The sequence below is a fragment of the Parus major genome, chromosome 7, assembly GCF_001522545.3.
Source record: "Parus major isolate Abel chromosome 7, Parus_major1.1, whole genome shotgun sequence".
In the NCBI taxonomy this organism is placed as follows: Eukaryota; Metazoa; Chordata; class Aves; order Passeriformes; family Paridae; genus Parus; species Parus major.
Window position 1 is genome coordinate 24,285,211 of NC_031776.1, and position 15,131 is coordinate 24,300,341.

The following is a 15,131-nucleotide window of genomic DNA, read 5'->3' on the forward strand; positions in this document are numbered from 1 at the left end:
TGTTTTATGATATGAGCTTTTTGAATGCATTTGTGTGATAAATAAATAAATGAGTGAAGTACATCACTGTCACCAAGGGACTTTTCTCATATTTATCAGAGACACATGCTGTGTTTTTCTTTTGAACAGCAATGCTTTTTGCTGATGACAGATTCCTGTAGGAGATTCTTGAATTCTTAAAGGAGAACTGAATAGATTTTTCAGCAGAATTAAAACACAGCAAGTGACATATTACCATGCTTTGCTGACTTAGCAGCCCAAATAAACCAAGAAAGTTAGATATAGAAAAATCCAATGTATGTTTGAAAGTCTTGGGGCAAGTCTAACTTCTGAGACATAAGAATAAAGATATATTATATTATCATCAAAGTTGTTGAGTTGTCATCCTCAAGGGTATTTAAAAGTGTAGATGTCACAATTTAGGGACATAGTTTAGTGGTAGATTTAACAGTTGGATGTGATGATTTATAATTCTTTCCTAAGCTAAAAAAATTCTATGATTATAAGATTCATTATGGAATTTCTTCAGGACTGGGAAAGTAGTTTATTATAATGAAGCCTCAGTTGACCATTGTTAATCTGTGTGATGATGCTGTGCTTTGTTCCAGGAATGTTGCTGTGGCCTGAATCTATTGCTGGGTATAGGTAGTTTAATAATATGGGTTCTATGGCAAGGCTCTTTATTCAGAGAACAAATTACTGGTCATAGCATCAGATCAAACAAGACATGGTTTTATATTGAAATAATTTTCAAAAATAAAAAAAATATTTCATCTATTTTTTTCTTCCTCAGGTTTTCTGTAAAAGCCCTACACTTTTCAAAGAAAAAAGTCTTCATTCAAAACATAGTGTATGTATTAACTAAAGTAATTGCTCATTGTTAAGTAAACTCCTTATTTCTTTGCAATTTCTGAGCTCCTGACTTCCTTCTTTCTATCCTGTTGCATATGTGCAGTGATTTCTTTGGGTGTGTATGATCCAGACAACTCATTTAATTTTCCCAACTGTTTTAGAGCTTCACTTATCATTCTCTTCCATATCAACCTTACTTTTTTAATCAAATTGATCAGTACTAACAGAAGGTGGGTTCCCTCCCACCTTCCCTTTGGGTATATAAAGTAGAACTTAAACTCCTTCTTCCCCTTAGGTTCAAGCAGCTGGCATTTTTTATATTTGGAGAGGCTCAACCTCTGCACACAATGGGGGGATAAAAATGGAAAAGTGATAGGAAAAAAAGCTGATTTACATCCTTGGAACAGTGTTGGTCTGCCACTTATCCTCACTGTGTCTCAGTTTGCAGAAGTATAAAATTCAGTAAGAAGCTGTGAACATCTCTATTTTCTTCCCTCAAAACCTCTTTCCTCCTTGTTCCCACTTCTTAAATGATCTGGGTTAAAAGAGGTCAGGCAGAAAATTTCTGCTTCACTCTGCCTTAGGACAGGAGAAGCCTTCAAGCAGTGTCCAAGGGACCCATTTTTGGTGGATTGGAGTGCTCAGATTCACCACTCTCCTGCTCTGATAAACACAGTGGTCATTTACATGCAAGTGCCAGTCTGGTTCTCATTTAAAATTCTTCAAAGAAGTTTCTAAGTACTATTTGCTGTAAAACAGAAACTCTCTTCTCTCTCTGCCCCTTCTGCCTGATAGATTGCTGATTCCTTCTTTCATTGCAATGGAACTATACCAGCAAGAATATAAATACTCATTGTTTAAATCTTGTTTGCATTAAACTAACATCAAAATGTTGGGACAACATTAAGGAAAGAGAGAAACGGAGATAGGAAACTTAAATATAAAATATCCCATCAGAATGCAATTAACCTGCTGCTCACCTCCTCCTCTATGGACTGTCAGAAGGGAACTTCCCAGTATTCATGTCATGGCAACATAAGCATTTTTTCTTTCTTCCTTGTCATATATCAAGACCTAAACAGATTTCTGGTGATACTCAGCTGTTGAGCTCACTCTTGTTTTAAAAAAGACCTTGCCTTGAAGGTCAGTGCAAGCTGGGAGAGTATTCCACAGAAATACCACAACAGGATTGTGTTAACTCTGCATTTGGCCCTTGCTGGTTGCTGTGGGGGCAGGATCCTGTGCTCAATACACAGCTGGGCTGATGTTGCCCAGCTGCTGCTCTGCATCCATGGACTAAAGAAGCTTTAAATGCAATGGCAGGAGCACAGTGATTTTGCTTTACGTGAGTCTCTGCATCTCCTGGCAGTGGCTTGCTGCTGGTCTGGACCTGTAAGAGTTTTGATTTCTAACACAAGTGACACATTATGATTAGATGCCAAGTGAGTAGTTCTGAAAGATCAAAATCCCATATTTCATATCCAGGGGTGTGGAAGGACTGCTGAATATGGACACATATTCTCTTTTTAGACCCAATGTTGAGACTGAAGAAAGGAGCAGAAGGCAAAAGCACATCAAGGCTGGCCTTTATAATGAGGAATCATATGGATATATGAATCCATTTTCTTATTCCTCTGTTTCTGGTCCCTTCTGATTCTTTAAAAGTGCAAAGAATCAAAAGAGCTAAAAAAAGGAAATATACCCAAAAAAGTAATATTTTAATTTTAAATTAAAAGTTTTAATTTATTATTATATTACTAGGGTTTTATGCAATTATTGTATTGTGCGATTATTATATTACTAGGGTTTTGTTTTATTTCCTGGGTTCAGGTGAATTCAACCACAAGCATAGAAAAGTAGCCTTTTTTTCTGAGTTCCCTTCCCTGTAAATATAAGAAGATACTATATGGAAAAATTCAGTAATAGGAAGATATAGAGGAAAAGCCTATCAAAACTGAGTAGCGGGTTAAAGAACTTAGCATTGCAACATCTTCACACACCCATATATTTTGATTATTTATTCTTTTGTATAGCAGTTTTCTCTAAAAACATGCACCCAGAGGAAAAATTAATTTTCAAGGTCCTTTTTTTTTAATACAATAAAATTGCCACAAAACGGCACAAAACTCACAAAACCTCAGAGGACTCTTCCAGTACTGACAAACCTAGGAGGCTGAGCAAACCTTCGCTCCTTTTGGCCTCATTTCTGCTTGCAGAAATGGTCTGTTGCTGATAATTCTAGTATTTGCCTCTTGGTCAAAGTGTATCTCATCTACCTCCTGCTATCCCACATCTCTGTCCAGCCCATAGGGTGGCTGTACTCCAGTCCTTTGCTGTCATTTGTAGTGCTGAGAAAAATAATAAACTATATTAAGAACAACTGGTAGCAAAGCTAAGGAGAAAATTCTTGTAAACCACAACCTACTTTGTGGGCTACTCATACTAAACTGGATTTTGATAGACAAAAATCAGAATAATGTTATTAGGTCCAAAAAACTATTTCAGTTTACCTTACATAATACGTAAACTTGCTCACTGGAAAAATCTTAAGCACACAGTTTTTGCAACTGAGGTTTTTTCTCATTTTTTCCCCCCAAAGAACTGGAAGAAAATTTGCAGTCTACCAAGAGGACATCTAACATATTAAATTAGATCATGGACCAAATATATTAGATCAACATCTGTGCTCCCAGAAGAGGCTTGCATACTGTCAATAATACAACCTGACAGCTTTAGGATCAATCATCTTATTAAAACTTTTTTCTCTCTCTTTTTCCTTTCTCTCTCTATCACTCCTTGAAGGAGCTTGGCAAGGCATATTTTTTTGACTCTAGCTTGCTTTTTTCTGCTTCAGAATTTCTCTCACTAATACTTCCATAAGAAATAGATTTGCCTCAAGTAGCTTGCATTAATCTGGGACACAATAATGAATAAATATTTGGAATAAATAATGCATAATGTCTAAGTCTGATAATTATAGTAATGATGACTGACATCCTCCTAGCACCTTCCAATCCCAAATCCCAAGGCACTTAATTGAATGACTAGAGATTTGGGGGCTGGGGAGAAGATGGGGAAAGATCCTGAGCTGCAGCATGCTGTCAAAGCTCTCATATTGCTTGGACCTCTTTACCATGCATGCAGTCACCCTCACTATTAGCTATAAAATAGGATGGTTTTTATTATGAAAATAATTAATTTTTATTTTGGTGGTGGCCTACTGGGCAAAGGGATGTAAAAAGATCTTTGAGAGAACTTGCAGGGCAGTATGAGGGTGCACCAGAATTCAGGGTAGTAGAACCTCTGGGTTCCACTTCTTGATGTAAAAGATTTTCATTGCAGGTTGTTTTTTTTCCTCTCAGCTGGCAGCCCTCACAAGTAAACACATTCTGTTTAAAGCTGGCAGGTGTCACAGTGACTCCTGGTCAGAGTAACACTGGTCATCCCTTTCTCAGCAGCCTATTCAGCACTGAAAAGTTTGTGGGCTTTCTACAAGTACCATGGAAACAGTTGAACCTTAGGTCTCAGGGATATTTCAGCCATTTTAAAAGTCTGCTTTTTCCCCAGCTGAATTCTAAAAGAAAAAGAAAATCTTCCAGATAATATAGGGTTGACTCTGAACCCATATGTTCTGGAGCAGATCTATACCAGAGGAGCACAGCAGGGACTTCTTCAGGGAGGTGTACAGATTTATCATTGGGGTCACAGCCTTTGACGAGTCATACACATCCTGCATTTCACAAATGCTTCAATGGAACTGTCCACAGGAGGAAAGATAATACAATGATTTGCCTATATAAGCATGACAGACAGAAACACAATGTGCAACTGGAGAGTGATAAGGGAAATTGATTTCTTTTTCCTATTCCTTTGGACTTTATGTCTCCTGCTTGGCAGCAGCACTTCTGTTCATCAGTACATTTCCTCCTTCTCATATATGGGGGCAAATTTTCCAACAGGCTTGAGCCTCCTGCAGGTATATATATATTAAATGACCTGGTTTTTTTTTAAAATAAAACTGAATTTTCATGATGATCTGCTGCTCTGTGTTGTATAAGTTACTGGAAAATTTTCCATTTTTCTTTATATTCTTCACCAAGCTGTATGACTAAAGAGCTTTGTTCTGTCATACAACTGTCCTGATCAGCTGCTGATTTGGAGAGACACGTGTCACCTCATCCATGGGGTTCCTTGCCAGCTCTTCTTGGTGCTCTAGACATGGTATTAAATGTCTAGCATTTACTAGACATGGTATTAAACACTTAACCACCCATAAGATTTCTGTGCAGCCTCTGCTTGTGTTTAGGCTGCAGATGAAGCAATGTCAACACAAGCATGATAAATTGTAGGTTTCTTCCCGGAGCACTTGCACTCACACAAACACTTCATTAGCAAGATGATAAACAAAACAAAATCCACAGCAGTCCCCACGAATGTGTCAGTAAATTGCTTCAGGGTGAGAAAACACCCTCTGCATCAACTTCAGGATATCATGGGACACGCTGCCAGGCTGGAAGCATCTCTTGGCGTGCTGCCTCAGTCAGAGGAAGCTGCAGAGTGGAAATTCTGCCCTCACCCCAAGGGCAGGTCCTGCTGGCACATTTCTGGCTCCTGCAGCTCTCCAGGATTTAGTTCTTGGCCTGAAAACCAATGGTGTAGAATTACTGCAGATGGAGCAGTTGGAGCTGGTGAATTCTGCCACATGTGGGGTCACTGAGGACCAGTGTCACACCTCATTTTAACAGCAAGCTTTGAAATTCAGCTACAGGGACTGATGCCCCTTAGGGAGAAGGGGAAATTTGGGTTCTCTTATGTGCAGGAAACACAAGAGATTTAGAAAATCTCTAATTAGAAGTTTCAGTGCTGTTTATATTTCTACATTGGAGGGAAGGGCTTAGGAAATACACACAAACAAGTCCCATTAGGAAGTAAGTTTTGTCCCTATGATTTTTCTTCTTCTAATTTTTAACTATAATTTAAAATGTTAACTGATTTAACAGTTTTTGCTATTGAACACAGCAGGAAAAGTTGTAACTATGGGTTTCAACTCTTTTCCCCACTTATGTATCTCTTCAGCTGTCTTGACTTGTTAAAAGATAAGGCAAAGTAATTTTGTTTTTTGTTGCCAGAGTGGTCTAAGATGCATCTTGATTTTTTTTTTTGAATATGCATTTTTACATTATCTTTGTCTCAGACTGTACAGCTATTGATTTCAAAGGCTGTAAATGTAAAGAAAATTAAATGCAAGAGAAGAGAGAGAAAAAAAACAAAACAGGTCTGAGACTCATTCATACAGGAGAATTTGGAGCTGGAAGGGGTAGAAAGAAGAATATTGAGCTGCAAGTATTCAAAATACAGAAGAAAAGAGGAAAAACAAATTATATGTTCAATTTCATGAAATAAATATAATACAGTGTTGGTAAGTATATTTCCTTTAAGGGGATTTTGAAAGGATTGAGGCTGGATTTTTTGATGAATAATTTTCTCTGTGACTTATCAGATAACTGGTTCATACGCTAGTTTTAAGACAGTGTGATGCTCATATCCTTGAGAATCAAGGAAGCTTAGGCTATCTTCACTCGTCCTTTTCACTTGCTGATTCAAAGTATTTCATTAGGAGAATTCAGTAGAACTAAGAAAAGGCACACTTCTTTAAAAAAAATTTTCTTCATAAGAAGTTGAACAAATTTGCCACTGCTGTCAACTTTAAATGTTTTATGTTATATATTATTTCTGAACCAATATAGCAAGGTAGGAACACTGCATTTTCTGGAAATATAATCTATATACATTTATGTTCTTCTGAAATATATAGATTTTTTTATTTTTTTTTTCCCCTTACTCCCTGCTGCAGACTTCAGTGAAGCTGCCTTTGAATTGGTAAAAGCTTACAGGTGTGGGTTTTGGTTTTGCAGCTGTATCATGGTGATCTGTTTCTGTTTGCCTGCTCCTACCTAGTGAGTATTCCATTTCATTTTTGGTTTTTTTGTGGTTTTTTTTCTGTTTAGTTCTTGTTAGTGTTGGTTTTGTTAGTGATTTTTGGTATCTGTTCGGCATTTTTGTTTCTTGGTTTTTTAATTCATGGTACTTTGGTGGCTCTGAGCATGTTGTCCCAGAATATGCAAACATCCAACTGAGTTTGTTCTGGGTGAAATAAATAACTGCTGGAAGTACACCAGTGTTCTTATGGCATAACAAGCCTGAATTTTCCGCTGTGAGTGAGATAACTTTTAGTTTTAGTATTAAAGGAGGCCAGTACTTCAATATCTTGTGTAGTATGGTTTCTTTAAACAAGGCACTGAAATGAAAGTCATGGCTCAGGAAAATGTATGTTGGACCTACAGAACAATCCTTCAGACATACAGTTGAATTGTTTGTTTTGACAGGTAGGTTTCAGACAGTTTTCTGTGTGGTTGTATATGCTTTCAAAGGCTTCCCCTGAATTTTTAAACTTCAGTTACTTTGAAGATGTGTTTTATACTATGCAATCTTTCTTTTTCCATTTCTTGTCTTTTTCTTTAATTCAGATTCAGAGAAGGTCATGCTTCTTATTGCTGAAGTCTCTTTTTCTCTCTGTATTTTTTTTAAGCTTATATGTATAATGTTGCATCATGGGTGGGACTCAACTAATGAGGAGTCTGAAAATCTGAATCTGTAGTAACAGATGTTCTAATTTTCAGAGAGCTTTTCTTTCATTCGCTTCTCTCTTCTAGAAAAGATCAAGTATGACTAGGAAATTATTTCACTTCTCTTTCCTATGAAAAATATTTGAGAATTCTATGTGGGCTTCTCACATAGAATTATATATAAATTATATACCTGTAATGAACTGCAAAAAATAAGGGAGTGATCACATCAAATGTGTCTAGAGTTGTAGCCCTGTACTGCAGTTCAGTACTTTGTACTATTTAGCTTCTTATTTATTATATCACTTGTACTAAATCTAATTATTTTCAGGCATATAATTAGTCACTGCACATGAGAAAATAACAGTTCCTTTAAATTTATGTTTTACAATAAATATCACCAAGACTCATTGCCTCAGAGCTAACTCTGTATATAGAAGTTTGATGTTATGACTGCTGTGCATTTACATCACAAATAAAGAATTATAAAATGAGACTTTAGACAGAACTATCTAAGCCAGATGAATTAATTCCACAATGTTTTGTGTTCCATGTGTGAATAATAGTTCAGCAACATTCTTTTTCAGTTTTTGCCAAGCTTTACCTTCTGTGTTTGCATTTGGTATGAAGTTGGAAGTTGACACCACCACAGTGTTTTTCACACTCCCCTCCCTACAATATGGAAGGATTTTTACAGGGATTTATTTAGCAGTTCACTGGGAATCTGGCTCTTCTGTTTTATCACTTACTTTTCTTATAGTTTTTGATACTTATTATTGCCTGAATACAGACAAGATCTCTGGCATTTAACATACAGAAAACTGTGCTTAAAATAACATTACTGTTGTAACACACCAATAAATCCTGAAGAATTAATTCAAAAGGCTGAAATTATATCCTTAATTTACATGCTTTTGCTTTCCCTTGTTAAGAACAGTGGTAATGAAGTGTCATCCTTAACTTTGAATTGCCCAGCATCTGTTGGTTTGAGGCACAGCCCAACCCTAGCGTTGTTTAAATGATTTTTCTGCATCTGAATATTAAACAGTGCCCTGAAGATTCAATCGAGCAGTCAGGACTATATAGTTACAAGATAACAATTTCTCTGTGCTCATTTTGTGTTCATATACCTATCTAACTAGTTCAGTACACAGACAAACAAACAAAACAACAAACAAACAAACCCCAAACAAACAAAAAACCCAAAGAAAAACACACACACAAAAAAACACAACAATAAAAAAAAACCAAAAAAACCCCACAAAATTTGGAAGACACCCCCACCAATAAAACTCAGGGAGAAGGGAATCCAGATTATATTTGTGGAAATACTATGGAGGTAGAGTTATCAGTCTGTTTCCTTCCTTTAAACTTTCAAGTTAAGTCCCCAGAGCAAGGATACTTTGAATTTCTCACAGTGCTCAGTGTCAGATTTGCAAATCTCAGAGTTCATCTCTGTTCCTCATTCATCCATTCTTAAATTTGCTTTGGTTTTCCTTATCAAATTAATAGCAAAAAAACATATGCATACATGTAATAAACAAATCAGCTGAGAGACCCTGAAAGCTGAAACCTGTTTCAACCAGAAAAAAAAGGTGGAACTAATTTGAGAAGAGCCCCACCACATTCATCTCAGCCTGCAAATGGTAGCAAACCGCCTCTGTCAGGATTCTGCTTTCACACACTGCCATGACTTTGTATGTGTTTGCACAGGTTTAAATGGTGAGAAGTTCAGTAACTCTGTTTCAAATGCACAGATGGATTGCTAAAATTTGGATTAAAAGTTGCATTAAAAATAGGGTTTTTGAGAATGTGGGGTTTGGTTTATTTCTTAGGATTCACAGGGGTCATTTTTCATACCAGACAGCTTATGTAGGTACCTTTTTTTTATTTCAGAACTGTTGCTTACAGATAAATGAGCTACTTTGATAAAATCTATGTAACACTGTGTAAAAACATTTTTTATGCTCAGATTTCATATTTGTGCCATTAACTGACTTTGGGGTTTTTCTTATTTTAGAAAGAGATTTAGAATCACCAATTAAGAGAAAAAAAAAATGCTGATACAATGTTAAATGTTTTTTACTGAAAGATTTGCTTCTTTTGAATCTTTGTCCCATCTTGCATTCCAGGGAACTTCAGCTGGCTTCTTCTCATGGCAACTGCTAGTTTTTTCAAGGGTATGCCTTGCTGAGGGAAAAAAAAAATAAGAGCAATCACATTCTTTCTTCACATTCTCTGCATTTATTCATGTCTCTTCCTCTTAATTTTTCATCTTTCTTACGTGGCCTGGAGCAGAATCTCATCTATTTACAATAATGGGAAAAAATATTGAAAAATAGTAGATCCTTTTCAGGGTCCATTAACTAAGCAATATGATGCATGTTGATGAAAGGTGCTGACAGCCTCTCATAATTCAGGTCTGGAGAGTGATTCCATAGGCAGTGTTGGCTCCATTGCTCAAAGCACACCCTCAGTGCTAGTGCTTAAGAAGGGCACATGAGGGATGCCATGCTTTGGCTGTGCTGACATTGGCATGAAGCCTGCAGGGAGATGGATTCCAGCTCTTGTGCTGGTTTCTTGTTGGTTTCAGGGCAGCGTCTTTGCAGTGAGAGAGCCTCGTGACCCCCAAGTGCAACATTATCTTTGAGTTCCATTGAAATTTCTGTGCAAAAATCATAATAAATGGTAGAACTGCTTCAGCACGGCACCTGTAGGCTCTTGAATGATCACTGGTGTGCTCTGGTTTACAGCAGGTACGGTTGGCTTGCCCAGCACTGCCTTGATGGACTCAATTTCTTCACAATTATTCCCTTGGCTGCTTAAGGAACCTCTTTGTGAGACCCATCAGAGGCCTGCTGGTTGTCAGTGGCAGCCACAACTGAATCACTGCATGTAAACACAGAAAATGTAGATCACACTGGAGATGAAAGAACTGCAAGTGAAACATATGTGCCTAGAATTATATGAGGGCAAGCCATTGAGGGCTGGTATGCCACACAAGTACCTACACTAAACTAAATGTGAAAATTCGCTCTGGTTTCCAACATATTTTCATCCAGAAGAAAGAGAAAAAGGGACTCAAACAAGCATGTTTTTCATCTTTCATATGTTGTTGCTTCCCAGGGCGTGATTCTATTATGTGAGGAAGATGTGCATAGCAGAGCTGTCAAAACAGCAAACAACCACATCCAGGCAGTTGCTGAACACCTGCAAATCCCACTGAAGTTGTGGAAGGTGCAGCTGCCAAGCTGTAGCTCAGCTCTTTGAAGGGATTGACTAGTGAGTAATAACAAAAGCAATTAAGAGTCACAACTACCTTGCAATGTCTATTTTTGGGAGATTGGTTATATATTGTAGAAAGTCATACTCCATTTCTCTCCTTGAAATAAAAAGAGACTAGTTAACTGTTGCACACCAGTAACTACTCCAGTTGTTATCCAAAGCCTGTCTAGGTTTTTTTCTGCTCTTTTTTTCTTTTTTTTTTTTAATTTCATGGAAATTTTGGTGGTTTTGCCTCAATAGCAGTTATGCCAAGTTTGAAGAATCTGACAGAAACTTTAATAAGTACCTTATTTAAACTGTTCAGAAGGATAGTGCATAACATTTAAATAAAAAGCAGTATCACAAAGAGATTATCATACCTCATACCTAAAAAAGGGCTGTAGCCAGTGTTGGCTCTGAATACCTGAGTGCTAAATTTAGATCACAGCATCAGCAGGAGATTAGCAAGCAGCCATCAAATTGAGATAATGAGTTTATGATTAAAGTAAAAATCATCTTTCCTCAAGAAGGAGCAGCATGAAGGCCTTGAGGAGCCCAGTGAAAGACAAGCTGTGTGTGGCTTCCAGTAATGCTCTCCATCTCCATTTGCCTCTGTGCAGCACAGACAGGTAGGAAGTGGCAATACTTTGCAGTCTGTGTGCAGTGAGCTTCTCTTCCTCCAAGATTAAATTGAGAAAATGGCTCAGAAAGCTTCAAATTCTACTTTGTTAGAAATATTTTACTTAAAGAGGAGAAGGCTGCTTGATTCTTCAGAAATTGCTTTGTGTTGACCAGTTGGTAGATTGCATTCACTTCAAATCTAATTCATTTACAACTTGCTAAGTAAATCCCGTGTTGTTATATCCATTTTTGTCTTCTGGAAAGATGCAAGAGGTGTTTTTGAAGAAAATATAGATTGTTGTGCTTCTGGACATTTTGTGAGCCTCTCAGGGGGGGCTTCTGTCTTTAATTCACAGAAAAAGTCATGGTTGTGAAATACCTGTTTGAGATGCCCTTTTAAACTTCTCCTGTGGGACAAAGGAGGGCTGCATGAGTCATCTCTAGCTTCATTTGTGAAATTCTCCAAGTAATTCCAATTTTACAATGGCTTTGCATGACTCTGTGTGTGATTTCTTCTAATACTTTCTTCTACTTGTTTTAAGGCCACATTGCACAGAACAAAAAATACTGCATCGGTTATTTTATTGATGGATGCAGGGGAACTGCAGGGAACTTAGAGAATAGCATTGATTTTTTGACTAACTTTACCTTTGTACCTGTCTTTAAGACCAGCCTCATAAAGTAGGCAAGTTCAGTAGCAGTGCATGAGCTTCAAGCAGATAGAATCATCTTTGTGTTATATTTTCTTTGAACTGTCATCATGTCCTTGCTCCTCTGGGCTTTTTTTTTTTCTTGTTGTTTTTTTTGTTTTGTTTTGTTTTCTTTTTTACCTTCCCCTTGATTCTCTTTTCTGTCTCAGGCCTTTCATATTCCTCAGCTTCGAGTTAAAATGACCTGCGTGTAGTTTGCAACGTGAACACAATTTCATTTATATTTGACAATTAACCAACAGGGAGAGAAGCTCAATGTCAAATTAACACTACTTTGCTGTACAACTCCCCAGATTTGCCTGAGTCTGTATGTACATGTGTGTTTGGAGGGCAGGTTGCTTTTATTTTGTTACAAATATGCTGCTTTATTTATATATTTATTTATTTGTTTTTAATTTTTTCATTTTTAAGAAGTGCTAAGAGCTAGAAACATCACCCTCAAAACCAGTGAAACAGTCAGTGTTTTGTATCTGGTTTAGCACACTCTTCCCATTATGGCTTGTGGTAGCTGCTCAAGGTACCTGGTCCAAGTGCTGCTTGGCTCTGAGGATAGGTGTGACACTGATGGAGCTGCTGGTGTTGGTGGCTGCAGCCTGGCTGCCTTCTCATGCCTTTACCCTGCTTTGGACCCCAGACTGAAGGTTGGAAGCATATGCCTCATCTTTTTGTTCAAAGTACAGCAAATATGTGCACGCACACACACAAACACACATGGCATGAGTGTGTGTGACAGCCCTGCTGTTCTGATCATGGCCATGGGACACTGCAGCTTCCCATGGCTTCTCTGTATGGAGCCTGTGGATGCAACAGTCTGGCAAATCAGTAACTCTGTAAAAGTAAAGGGGTTTGCCATGCCAGGTATTTGGTAGCATTTCTCTGGAGGAGGGCTTTGGGTTTGGACATGCAGAATTGTTTAACTCGGTGTCACCACTGTAGTTCCCAGGAGCCAGCTCCCCTGCAGCAGTCAGGCACATGCCTAAGGCTTGTGCCCAGGGAAACACTTTACTGCAAACCTGTGTGCTCACCACAGGAGCGCTGGGGAAACTTGCTTTATATCCTACCAACTTACATGGCAGGACAGCAAGGAAAAGACTAAGGGCACCAGGAGACATCAGAGTCCATTCAGTTCTTAAATCCTATTGGCTTCATGGATGGTGATTTTGCTTTTTAAAAAGGAGTGGAGTTATGGAAGTAAATTTCATATATGCTTTTGGAAAATATGGATGTTGTTATTCAGAAGAGATTGTTAATTTGGTGAGACAGATCTTGCTGTTCTTTCCCAGTTCCTTTCCTAGAGCTCTGGTATATCACAAAGTAGAAGCACTGATTAAACAGGATATTAACACTTAAAGATAAAACATTTTCTTTTCCTACAGACAAACTGTTCAGACTCAGTAAAATATTTACGTCTTCTTTTAATACGTTCAAGAAAATAATGTTATTTTCAATTGCTTTCAAGATTGGGGTAGAAATCTTATTACTGCCTAATTTGATCTCCGGTTTAATGCATTCTGTGGGTTTTTTCCCTATTTGCATTATGTCATACATTTTAGACAGCTTTTAGCCTTTATTCAGCTGTCATAGATAATGAAGACTTTACCACATCTATAAGCGATTTCTCCTAATGGCCAATCACTTTGCTGTTAACAGATTGTTTTGTAACTTTACTGTGATGATTTTTTTTTATTTTGGTCTGCTTTAAGTTTCCAGCCATTGTCTCTCATTTTCTAAAAAACTCACCTTGTCAGCTGTGGGCGAGCTAGCTGCTTTATAACACTATACTGGTTAAATTATATTGGGAGGCTTTCTTTGCTTCTGCTGTTTTACTGCAGTTTTACAGAGGTGTTGGTTTATCCTCTGGCTCTCACAGCCCTTCCATGACTCTGTCCCAGACTGAAGATGCAGTGTGGTTCCCAAGTAACCCTAAGTAGGACCACAGTCCCTTTTTTCTACTCCCCAGTATATTTTCATTATATCACACCAACACATTTATCTACAGCATTACACTGTGGGCTCGATTTTTTTCTTCACCAAACCTTATTCAGTTGACTGGTTGTCTCTAGGATTTGAATAAGTGTTGTGCTTCTTCAGGGTTCCCCCAGATGCTTTAATAGGTTGTGGCAAAATACGTGTTTGAAGAAGCAAGAAAGATTTGATGAGAGTCCCCTTTTCTTGAAATGTAAAATGAGGATTAGTGAATTGTATAACACTCAGACTTCTGCATAAGTGCTGTGTTATCCCAAGGCTCTGTAACTCTCTCTTCTTTGTGTCTCCCATGACAAGTAACTTTTCTCAGATACAATTCTTTAAAAATATAATTATCTGAGCACTGACCTTAGGGTAAGCTGACCCATTGACTCTGTGCATTTAAAACTATTAAATCTCTGCTAACAAATCCATTAGAAATGAATGAAATAATGATGTGGATGAAGCTAAACCAAAGCACACAATTAATTAGATTTCATTTTATATTGTGATGGATTCCTGGAGCTCTGTGGGCGCTGACCAAAGATACATTTGCTTTTCTCATGCAGGGTAATTGGATTACTAGGTAGTATGAGTCTTTAATCTTTGCTGATAGAGTGAGATAAATGTCTTCTAAATGCACTGAGTAAACAAGAGTCGCTAAAGAAAAGAATGACAAAAAAGGTGTTTTGAATATTGAAGCTTAAACAATATTTCTTCTGGTGATGGAGAGGAAAATGTGGTTCTGTTGTCACGTGGCTGGTTAAACACACTGTGAAAACAGGGGGAGCTGCTTCCCTGCACACTTTAATAGTGTCTCCCTGCCTGTATGCATTGAATTTTGAAATGGGATGTCTCCTTCTTGTGCCTGCATAAATGTCTTCACTTTTCAGGGAATGGGTGTTTGAAAATACTTGGAAATCTGTCTCTGTGAGCAACTCTGAAATTGATGTGTTGGTAGTCATTTCTAGGGCTGAAAATGAACACTAGTTTTTCATCCTGTGATCAGGAATGAAAATACAGAGTGTGCTTTGATAATTTGGGGTTGGGGTATGTGTTTTATTTTTTTAAGGTACTGGAATGAAAAGAAGTA